The sequence below is a fragment of the Priapulus caudatus genome, unplaced genomic scaffold, assembly GCF_000485595.1.
Source record: "Priapulus caudatus unplaced genomic scaffold, Priapulus_caudatus-5.0.1 Scaffold571, whole genome shotgun sequence".
Classification (NCBI taxonomy): domain Eukaryota; kingdom Metazoa; phylum Priapulida; class Priapulimorpha; order Priapulimorphida; family Priapulidae; genus Priapulus; species Priapulus caudatus.
In genome coordinates, this window is record NW_014577632.1 from 285,857 (window position 1) to 297,094 (window position 11,238).

Consider the following 11,238-nt stretch of genomic DNA (forward strand, 5'->3'; position numbering starts at 1 on the left):
GCAAACAGCTTCCACGTATCAATGGGCAAGTTGGCAGTTTCGGCATTGAAAGGTGGGCTGTCACGGACAAATGTTCGTGGATTATCTTGTACTAGACGCTGCCAAATCCTTTACCGTAGTACACAGACACAGTAACCTCACTTAAACGACTAACTAAGACTCGTGAAACAAATGCGCAGACTTCATCACGCATAGCAAACGCGCACTAAAAACTCAATGCTATGGCCAAGTCGTTATGGCCCACGAAGTTACAAGCGAGCTTGCTGACTTCAATTTTAAACATCAGAGTACAAAACCAGGTAACCAACCTAATGTTGCTACGCGAGACTACCTGTCCAAGATTGCCTAAGTGTGACATGGAAGAAATAATGAGCTAGATGGAGTGGCGCCAGACTTCCCACAGGCATTTGAGGAGGTTCACGAGAACACTTCTGCGAAGCACTCTTGCATTAGAGCTAGGCGCTAAAAATAACTAGGCGCCGAACCAACCTTAGAAACCAAACAGTATCACGACCGGGCAGCTGCTGATGAATGCCGAGACTACGAACCAGCAAGCGCGCTGACACCCAACTCCGGCGAGCGGTTTGAGGCGCCGCTGAATTCAGTTCCTTCTACGGCGCTGCTCCTGATCACAGTTATTCATGCCAACCTGATCCCGACTAGAGGAAGGCTGGTCAATGAAACGCTCACAGATTGAAAGGATAGAGCCAGACAGCACGAACCTGGTATTCACTGGATCTGTACATGATAGCTGCTAGTTCCCTCACGATAGAACGACTCAGACCCCCTCCAGGAAGAAGACAGAGAAATAGAGTGGCGGTCGAGGCCAGTAAGACAACCAAGAAGGCAATTCAGAAGCAGTTGGTTCGAGCGGACTTCCTAGCTGAGAGAGTGGTCGACAACCAGTAGAGGTACCTAACGTGAAAGTGGCTAGGCTACGGTAGGAAAACCCTGACTAATACCCTATGGACCTCTCTTTCAAGCGCCGACAGGACAGTTTTTAATTGCCAATAACCGTTTTGTATATATTACTTGCCGACATAGTATGCCGCTCAAGAAAAACGGAAAATAATGTTGCATAGACTAAACCGCATAGACGATCAACGGCAGCAGAACAGACTTGGCAATGTTGTTGTGCGACCTGATATAGGAATATAATATATTTCGTTAGAGACAATCTCAACGCCAATAACTTGGTTCGTGCTCACAGCGAACTGTCTCATAATGACCGAAGCAGATTACGAGCCAGTACAGGTAATAGAGTTAACAGTCTGTCCGTAGGACAGCCCGATTCAAGACGCGTGGAGTTACATCTGCGAATCGTTCTGTACAGATTTGTTCTGCAGAATAAAAAAACAATTTTCAATGAGAAATCCAAATTCCGCTGTAATTGCCGGACGAGTGTAAGAATGATATTATCGCTACCGAAAATAACCAGTGCAAAGACTGGTCGACAAAGTACTAGGTGGTAGCTCTCAGCAGAATCACCGACAACTCCAGAAAAAACATAGATAACCAACAAAAAAATCTGTGCAACGCGCAAAAAATAGGTGCATGTCTCAATTTTGCCTCACGAATTCGATACGGGCCGCGACGGCAATTCGAATAGCCACGCCATGCTCAAGACATTTCGTAGGACTGTCTTGCGACGACCCGGCGCAGAATGACTGACACCGATTTGCCGCCCAATTTCTATGTGTCGTGTCGTTGGCAGATACAAGATGGCCGTCGCTGGCTCTGGTTGTCGACCGGGGGCTTGGAGTAGCCACTGAACAATATAGAACAGAAAGGCTATCATCCATATACAAGAACTATAGCTGTGGTACCCGCTGCTAAATTCATACTTCAGCTGTACTAAGTTCATACTATCTAATAATTGCACACAATAGGAACATTAGGCTAAACAACTCGGATCAATAACATTGGTGCAACGACAATAATGAATATAATAGAAATACAGTCTAATAAGATAATAAGCATTGGGAAAAACTGTTACGTATGACATTCTTATATGACACACAACCCAACTTAGAACCCCTGGAACATAATAGTAATAATTATAATGAGTAAACTGACAAAGAAATATTCATAAAGCAGCAATGTACGAATGAGTTTTTGCCACTTTTCATTATGAAAACCTCTTGATAAACACAATGTTTTTCGGTGTTATTCTTCTGTGGAAATATGTAAGATCCTGGCGTCTCCCGAACTGTTGAGCTCCCACGTAACGGGCAATGCACGTATGGGCAACGAACAGCATGGTACGAATGAGTTGTGCAGTTAGGAGGGCACTACGCAATGCACGCGGAAGTGTCGTGACCGCAACGGCCACGCGAACGCATGCACAGCCATGTGTACGTGCATATGCCAGGTTACGGAGCCGCGCGCACGGTTGTACTCCCATCAGGTCCGCGAGCCGCGCCACACACGTGTAACTGCACAACCCGCACGCACGCATGCAAGCAGTGTATGTGCACACCACCGACGCACCGTATAGTTGCATAGCCGCTCGCACGCACGTGTTACGTGGCGCGGAAACTGAGAGGAGAGAAGTGAGCGCAGCACCCGGCAATGGTACATGCACATGTAAGTGCACACGCAGCACGAACACGACACGACTGTGGGTAGCCCACACAACACACACTGAGGGGAGGCATAATACGTCCCATGATCGGAGGGTTAGGAGAAGAACGAGACCCGCATCGCAACACAACGTATACGTGCAGCACACACACCACGTAAGGGAGACCCACAAGAATAGGAGAGTGCACAGCACTGCCATCAGGACAACGGGGATAGAATCCTCATAGCAATGAGGACACCATGCAAGCACACGTTTTACAGTACACACGACAGCACGCATCATGGCACGAGTGAAGAAGAGATCAGCGTGGTACGTCACAACGCTAGGCAACAGCACGGCAGCGTGCGTGCGTGTGCTTGTATCAAACAATATCACGCATCTGCTTGCTGCCAACCGTTAAACTGCGCATGTGCGCATATGACGTCAATGTTTATCAACACAAAACACTCCTATATAATTCATGTATAACACATACACAATGTTGCGTTGATATCTAGCACTAAAACCCCATTAAATCCTCATTTAAAAAAACAATAAAACATATACTAATTATGATATCGTGTTGTTAAGTTGCATTGATAATCACCTTTTTCTCGCTAAAGCTTCATCCGTTTCTTCTCCTGATGATGGCGATTGCGCCGTTCCTTCTTGTTCTGTGGTTCTGAAACATTAATGTGACATGCCGAATTGTCACAGGGTTGTTGTGATTGTTTGGTGCTGCCCTCGAGTGGCGAAAGGAGAAAAAAGCTAGACGGCAGCACTACAGAGAAGCAGATGGCAGCACTAGGCCACCATGCTGGATCAGATAGAAAGCATTCTGCTGCTTAGTAATTGCTATCGGTCAACATCTACGAGGTGAGAGGCATTATGCCGCCTGTAAGTAATTGTAGCTGTAGAATTAAGTGCATAGATAAGGATAAAGATATTTCTAAGACCTGAATACATGCCATCTTTTGTAAAAGTTGTTGACAAAGATGAGCAGATAGCATAGGCTAGAAATGTGCATGATTCAGCATCATGCGTATGTACATTGTGAATGTAAGTTTTCTTGAGCTCCGTTTCATGAAGAGTATGGATAGATTCTTATATGATGTGTTTCAACTTCAAGATTTAATAACAAAGTGTGATTATGACGCAAAGTTATGACTACATTTTGTATCTATGCCAAGCAATGCTTTTCAATATCACTAATATAGTTAGTGACTGTAACTTAGTCCATATGGCGTTCTTATTGCTTCGATGATATGCACGTTATTCCGGTGACATTTACATTGTTTCGATGATATGCACGTTATTCCGGTGACATTTGCAATGTTTGATTATGTTCACGTTATTCCTAGGTTATCGTGTGACCCAGGGCAGTTTGTTGCCCGCAAAGTTGGCGTGGTCATTTCTACGGTAGCATGATCTAGCTCGATCATGTACTTGGCTCCCTAGGGTATGTGAGCCAATGCTCTCTTGTGTAGCTATTGGTTATAATGTTTTCTATTTTGTATAATGTATAGTGTATAAACTATATGGTGTTATTTCTGTAACTAGTCTATAATTCTAATTATTCTCTACGTTAAATGGGGTCGGTACCCCATCAGCATTAAGATATTGGAACAGTTAATCGCTTGTATGTACATGTTGCGTGGTTTTAAGCGTTAGGCTGTCCATGCGCTCATGCATGTGTATTTGCTATGTTCCAGGGTTTTTGTTTTTTCACAAATAAATCGTCTACACCGCACTTGATTGTTGGAGTCTTTTTCCGGACCTCACGAATGGCGCAGTCGACAGGATTATCAAGTACGGCATCCATTGATCCGAGGAGATGAACAAACCCCTGGAGGGAAGACGAGAGAAACAAGAAGACATCTTATACGGCGAACCTCTGCACGATCTGTGCGCGGCCTACGTGACGCTGGAAGGCTCTGCAGGGAACACATGGACTCGCATGCCGACCAGGCCGTTGTCAGCATTCTGCCGATGGCATGGCGAACCAGCTAGTCAGATAGCCACGTACATTAAGGCGAAACAATAATGCACTTTGTACACATTTGTATTGTATGAATAAATTTCGCGATTTTGGTGTAGACTGTAGATTGAGAGCTTCTCGGTACAAGCTTCCTATTGCCGCTTGGGTCCCTAGATTCAATAGAGATCGGGGAGATGTTTGAGGAGGAGTTGAGCGAAGGCCAACATTGGTGAGCCACACTTAAGCTGTGTGCCAGCGTGGGCGGGGGTATGCTGCTTCCTCCCGAACGTGAGGAACGGTTCCGGGACGTCCGAGAAGTCTGGCGATCCCGGATGTTGAAGAATGGGTTGGGGACCATGCGGGCTCCATTACCACCCATAAAGGCCATCAGGAGGACAGGGCGGCTAGTGGTACTCCAGCACCTGGCAGGGCCGCATTGGAGGTGAGTGGTCGGCGAGAGGTAAGCGAGAGATGCTGAGAAAAACTCGAAGTTCTGTTGCGACTTTTGAGATGTGCGACCACCAATCTTCTCCGAGCTCCAGCAGCGATTCTTTTCGTACGCAGCAGAAGGGAGGCCCAAGACCTGCTTACAGCCTAAAAATTACTTTTTTTTACGAGACTCTTTGATTTTGTATGAAAAAAGAGTCTCTCGTAATTTGTTTTACGGGAGCTAATTTTTAGGCTTGGCCCAGAGCTACTTTTTCAAATAGCAATGATTTTTGTTAAAATTTTCATAATTTTGATGCCACTGATCTAATTAATATCATGTCATCAGCATTCAGCACTCAGCACCAGTATCAAGACTATCAGTGTTAAGAAATCGTCAAGCAATTACATTCGCTCACATTTTTTTTTATCTCATTCAGCTCGACTAAAGAAACCAATCACATTCTTATTCAATTTCATTCAACACAGAACAGACATGCACTACACAGTACACATAGTCAGGTAACATTGACAACGACAGGAAATCAAGAATTATAATCATGGTAATGATGGTATAGTTATTTTCAAGTTTCTTTTTTTTACTTCGATTTCTTTTCATCTTCGAACTTTTATTTTCAACTCGACTGAGCAAGTTCAGAAACTTCAGAGCGAGTTTTTTTAGTTACTTTGAGTATGTTCACACGTCAAACGCTGCTGGTGTTACAATGCATCTACCGCCCTGTGCTGAACTTTTCGCTGTTTTTAACCGCTTAGTCCTATTACAAAAAAAAAACATGTTTTTGGCAGGTTTAACTAGCTATAAAATTATTTAATAATTTACGTGGTAGTATCATATAGATATAAAACTTACTTCAGACATCAAAACAATCACCGGACATCTATCACCCGTGATCTATCAAATCACACACAAACTTTCAGACATAAAAACAACTTCACAACTACACGGCCGGTCAATACGCCCTTTGCGATGATGAACTAAAAACATTATCCTCGTCAAAACTCCCAAAATAACGTTCCAACAACCAGTAATGTATGATAAATTAATGTCCATCTACTTACGGGTACTACTAGTGACGGCTATTGAATTGCCTTAAGCGTTTTTATAGCCCTGCCCATCTATAGGAAGAACATAGTACACGTCCCAATAAATTTTTTTTTTTTTTATTTTTTTTTTTGCCAGCGAGTATACTCGTGTTTTCGCGTTCGTGCGTTTTTGCAGGTTTCGAACGAGTATACTCGTGTTTCGCGTTGAACGTGTTAAAAACGAACCTTGTACTGGAATCTTTCTAGAAGTGCCAGGAGCTTCTGGAACGGTTTTTTACTTTTCGTTTTTTCTCCTCCCCAGTCCACGGTACGCCCCATGCATAGATCAATGCTGGCACGCAACACCGCAAAGTACAAGTGCCTAGAATCTTTTTAAGTATTATTATACAGTTTACGGGGGTTGGCTTCTAAGATTATCTAACTGAATAACAATAGTTCTACTTTCTACAATTCCAGTGACGAGTTCAGTTAACAGCTAACAGCTTTGGTTACGTGCTGTCTGGTTCACTGGTCGTGCCCTCGCTCCCCACGATAACTGACCCCCTGCGATATTAAAAAATCTTATTGCTAATGCCTGAGCAAAAACTTGTGGGCTCGGGCCTCCGGGTCGGAACTAATTTTCTAACGCTGCGGCTTGGCACGGGAGCGATTTTTCTCGTATCTTCTCAAATTGCGCCTCGTAATTTGTTGCTTACAGAGCGCTTTTGAAAGCCTGACGGGAGCGAAATCCGCTCGCCGCTCCCGTGTATTTTTTTTCGCTGCCTGCTTAGCTGCTTCACTTGAAGCTGGTCGATTCGATACAACCTGGTTCACCGCTATGGCATGGCATCAGTGGGAGGCCTCCAGAGACACTCACTCTGAAGGGGAAGGCTGGCAGAAAGCAGTCCATGAGGAGGGCTTGCAAACGGGAATTAAGGCGCCTAAACGCTCGAGTCCCCAGCCGCTGACCTACTTCCGAGTTGGCGGACCGGGCGATACAGTGGGGCCTGGGCACAGCCGTGACAAGGCCGTCACCGTGTCGGCTATCGGACCGGAGGTTCCTCTGAGGCTGTTGACGCCAGTGGTGGCTGCTATTCAAGCAACAAGGCGACCAGTTAGCTGAATATTAAAGCAGGCACAGCAGCAAATGTCTTTGTCATGACTGGATATAGCTGCGACAACAGGCGAGTGGGGTCACCTTGTCAACCGGCCCCACGCGCCAGTATGGGGCTGAGCAAGAGCCCCATGCTTTGTTGGAGTTGCCAAGCCCGGGGCCATATTCAAGGACCTGCCCAGATAAGGGAATGGGCCGTGGGCCCACTGCCAGGTTTCCAGCAAATTTGCGGAAAACCTAAAGTCGCCTGTTATGCAGTGAGCGTGGCTTGCAAGGCTGTGAGTCCCGTGGAAACCGGACAGGGTAGGCCTCACTTTTAAAAAAGCAATAGGGAGTGCCCCGAGCCCGCTAGTTAAGATAGCTGGGGCGGAGATGAAATGTTTGCTGGACACGGGAGCTCAGGTTTCCACGGTAACGGAATCATTCTTCCGTGAGCAACTGAGCAACGGCGAGCATCCCAAGGATGTGTCCGATTTCATCTCCATTTCTGGTGCCCAGGGCTTGAAAGTCCCCTACCGAGGCTATATTGAACGCGACCTTGAGATCTGCGGGCATACCTTCCACAGGATAGGATTCCTGGTAGTGTGCGACCCAAAAGGGACCCCCATAGAGAATCGGAAGCGGTTAGTTCCGGGGGTAATTGGGGGTAACATACTGCGAAGAATGCGGACAGCTCTCAAGGAGAAGTGGGGCGAGACCTATCTTAAGGATTTGACAGACTCCAGCCGAGTAGATGGGAGCCACTGGGCTCATGTCCTTGCCTTATATGGAGCAATCCAAACTAAGGCAGAAGCTGACCACGCTGAACCAAGCACCTCCAGGGTAAGGGTAGCTGGTAGAGGGCCACAGCTGATACCAGCCCGGTCAGTGAAGATACTGGAGGGCACGTCCATGGGAGCTATAGAAGAGCAGCTCGTAATGGTAGAGCACCATAAGGAAATCCTACCAGCCCTTCCTACGGGCCTCGCTGTGGGCAGGACTTGCTCCCAGCTAGGCCGTTCAGGACGCATCCCGATACAGGTGACCAACTGGAGTGGCAGCGACCTCTATCTGAATCCACGGACGCCTGTGGGCATCGTGGAACCGGTCACGCTGAACCCCCAGCTAAGGATCCATCCCGTGAGTCTTCATGAGGTGCGGATAGAAGAGGTTGGTGTAAGGCAGGCCAATGACGTAGCCCATGACCTGATCAACCGGATGGACATAGGCGAGGGACTCACAAAGGATCAGCACGAGGTATTGAACGCCCTAATCAGGAAGCACCAGCATGTGTTCAGCCGAGACGAAGATGACATAGGCTACTGTGACCTAGTCACCCACAGAATCCACACATCAGATGATAAGCCAGTGAGGGTGGCTCACAGGAGTGTTCTGCCAAAGCAATGGAAGGAAGTGCAAGACTTTATCAAGTCGGCATTAGAGAGGGACATTATCCGTGAATCCAACAGTCCTTACGCATCTCCAGTGGTGTTGGTGAGGAAACCATCAGGGAAGGTCCGGGTCTGCCAGGATTACAGGGCGCTGAACCTCAAGACAACCCGGGATGCTTACCCCTTACCCCGCATCGATGATGCCCTCAGGGCTTTGAGAGGTGGGAAGTACTTCTGCAGCCTAGACCTGGCCCACGGCTGCTACCAGCTACCAGTGGCTGAGGAGGACCGGCACAAGACCGCCTTCAGACCTGGCACAGGTGGGCTTTATGACCTCTGTCGCATGCCGATGGGTTTGTGCAATGCTCCAGGGACTTTTATGCGGCTTATGAACCGCATATTTGGAGATCAGAATTTCCAAACACTGATTAACTATCTGGACGACCTTTTGGTATTTGGGTCATCGTTCGACCAGATGATCGAACGTCTGGATATGGTGTTAGAACGTCTCGGCAAGCATAATCTCAAGGTGAAGCCAGAGAAATGTAGCGTGGCCAAGAAACACATCAGGTACTTAGGCCACATGGTGTCTGCCGAGGGTATTTCCCCTGACCCAGAAAAGGTTAGAGTGATGCAGGAGTGGGAGGTCCCATGGACAGAACGTCAACTTCGGGCGTTCCTTGGCCCTTCGGGTTACTACCGCCAGTTCATGAAAGGCTTCTCACAGTTGGCTGCACCACTGCATGCGCTGATAGGAAGACCCAGCAAATCCCACCAAAAAAGGAGGAATCCTTCAAGGGACATCACTGTGGTCTGGACTGGAAACTGCCAGGTGGCATTCGAAGAACTGAAGAGGTTGCTCATCTCTGCTCCCATTCTGGGGCACCCTGACTTCTCGCAGCCATTCATTGTGGAGACAGATGCAAGCCTCCAGGGTTTGGGTGCAGTGCTATGCCAGGAAGTTGACAAAAAACGTACTGTCATATGCTATGCGAGCCGGGGGCTACAGAAGGCAGAGCGAAACATGGACAATTACAGCAGAAAGAAGCTTGAACTGCTAGCCTTAAAGTGGGCTATTACAGAAAAGTTCAGGGACATGCTCCTGGGATCCCGATTCACAGTATACACTAATAACAACCCTTTGTGTTACCTGCAAACAACGGCCAAGCTGAACGCCACTGAAATGCGATGGGCAGCAGAGTTGGCTTCCTTTTACTTCAACGTGAGGTACAAGCCAGGACGCTAGGCTGTCTGGATCGGCATCTCCAAGCTACCAACCTACCAGAGGACCTGAAGGAGGAGTTAATCGCTTGTATGTACATGTTGCGTGGTTTTAAGCGTTAGGCTGTCCATGCGCTCATGCATGTGTATTTGCTATGTTCCAGGGTTTTTGTTTTTTCACAAATAAATCGTCTACACCGCACTTGATTGTTGGAGTCTTTTTCCGGACCTCACGAATGGCGCAGTCGACAGGATTATCAAGTACGGCATCCATTGATCCGAGGAGATGAACAAACCCCTGAGGGAGACGAGAGAAACAAGAAGACATCTATAAGGCAAACATCTGCACGATCTGTGGCGCGGCATACGGGACGCTGAAGGCTCTGCAGGGACACATGGACTCGCATGCCGACCAGGCTGTTGCCAGCATTCTGCCTGATGGCATGGCGACCAGCTAGTCAGATAGCCAGCGTAGCATTTAGTCAAAAACAATAATGCACTTTGTACATATTTGTATTGTATGAATAAATTGCGCGATTTATGGTGTAGACTGTAGACTGAGGAAGCTTCTCGAGTACAAGCCTCCTATTGCCATTGGGTCCCTAAATTACGTGGTCCATTCTCACACGGAGTCCCGCGGGTGGCAGAATGGAAGATCGGGTGAGGATGTTGGAGGAGTTAGCGAAGGCCAAATTGGCGGAGGCCACACTTAAGGCTGTGTGCCAGCGTGAGCCGGGGTATGCTGCTCCCTCCCGACGTGTGGAACGGTTCTGGGACCGTCCGGAGAAGTCTGGCGATCCGGATGTTGAAGAATGGGTTGGGGACATGCGGGCTCAATTAGCCACCCATAAAGGCACCCAGGAGGACAGGACGGCAGTGGTCCTCCAGCACCTAGGGGGCAGGGGCCGCATGGAGGTGAGTGGTCGTCGAGGGGTAAGCGACGATGCTGAGAAGATCTTCGAAGTCCTGCTGGCCCTTCGGAGATGCCAATCTCTGCCGAGGCTCCAGCAGCAATTCTTTTCGTACCAGCAGAAAGGGAGCCAAGACCTGCTTAGCTGCTCACTGGAGCTAGTCCGATTGTGCAATCTGATCACCGCTATGGATGGATAATGGGAGGCCTCCAGAGACATCACTCTGAAGGGGAGGCTGGCAGAGGTAGTCCATGAGGAGGGATTGCAACGGGAATTAAGGCGCCTCAACCTCGAGTCCCCAGCCCTGACCTATTTCGAGTTGCGGGACTGGGCGATACAGTGGCTGGGCACCAGCCGTGACAAGGGCCGTCACCGTGTCGCTATGGACCAAGAGGTCACCTCTGAGGCTGTCGACCCAGTGGTGGCTGCTATCAAGCAACAAGGCGACCAGTTAGCTGAAGTATTAAAGCAGCAGCAGCAGCAAATGTCTGTCATGATGGATATGCTGCGACAACAGGCGAGTGGGGGTCGACCTGTCAACAGGGGCCCACGGCGCCAGTATGGGGCTGACAAAAGCCCCATGCTTTGTTGGAGTTGCCAATCCCCTGGCC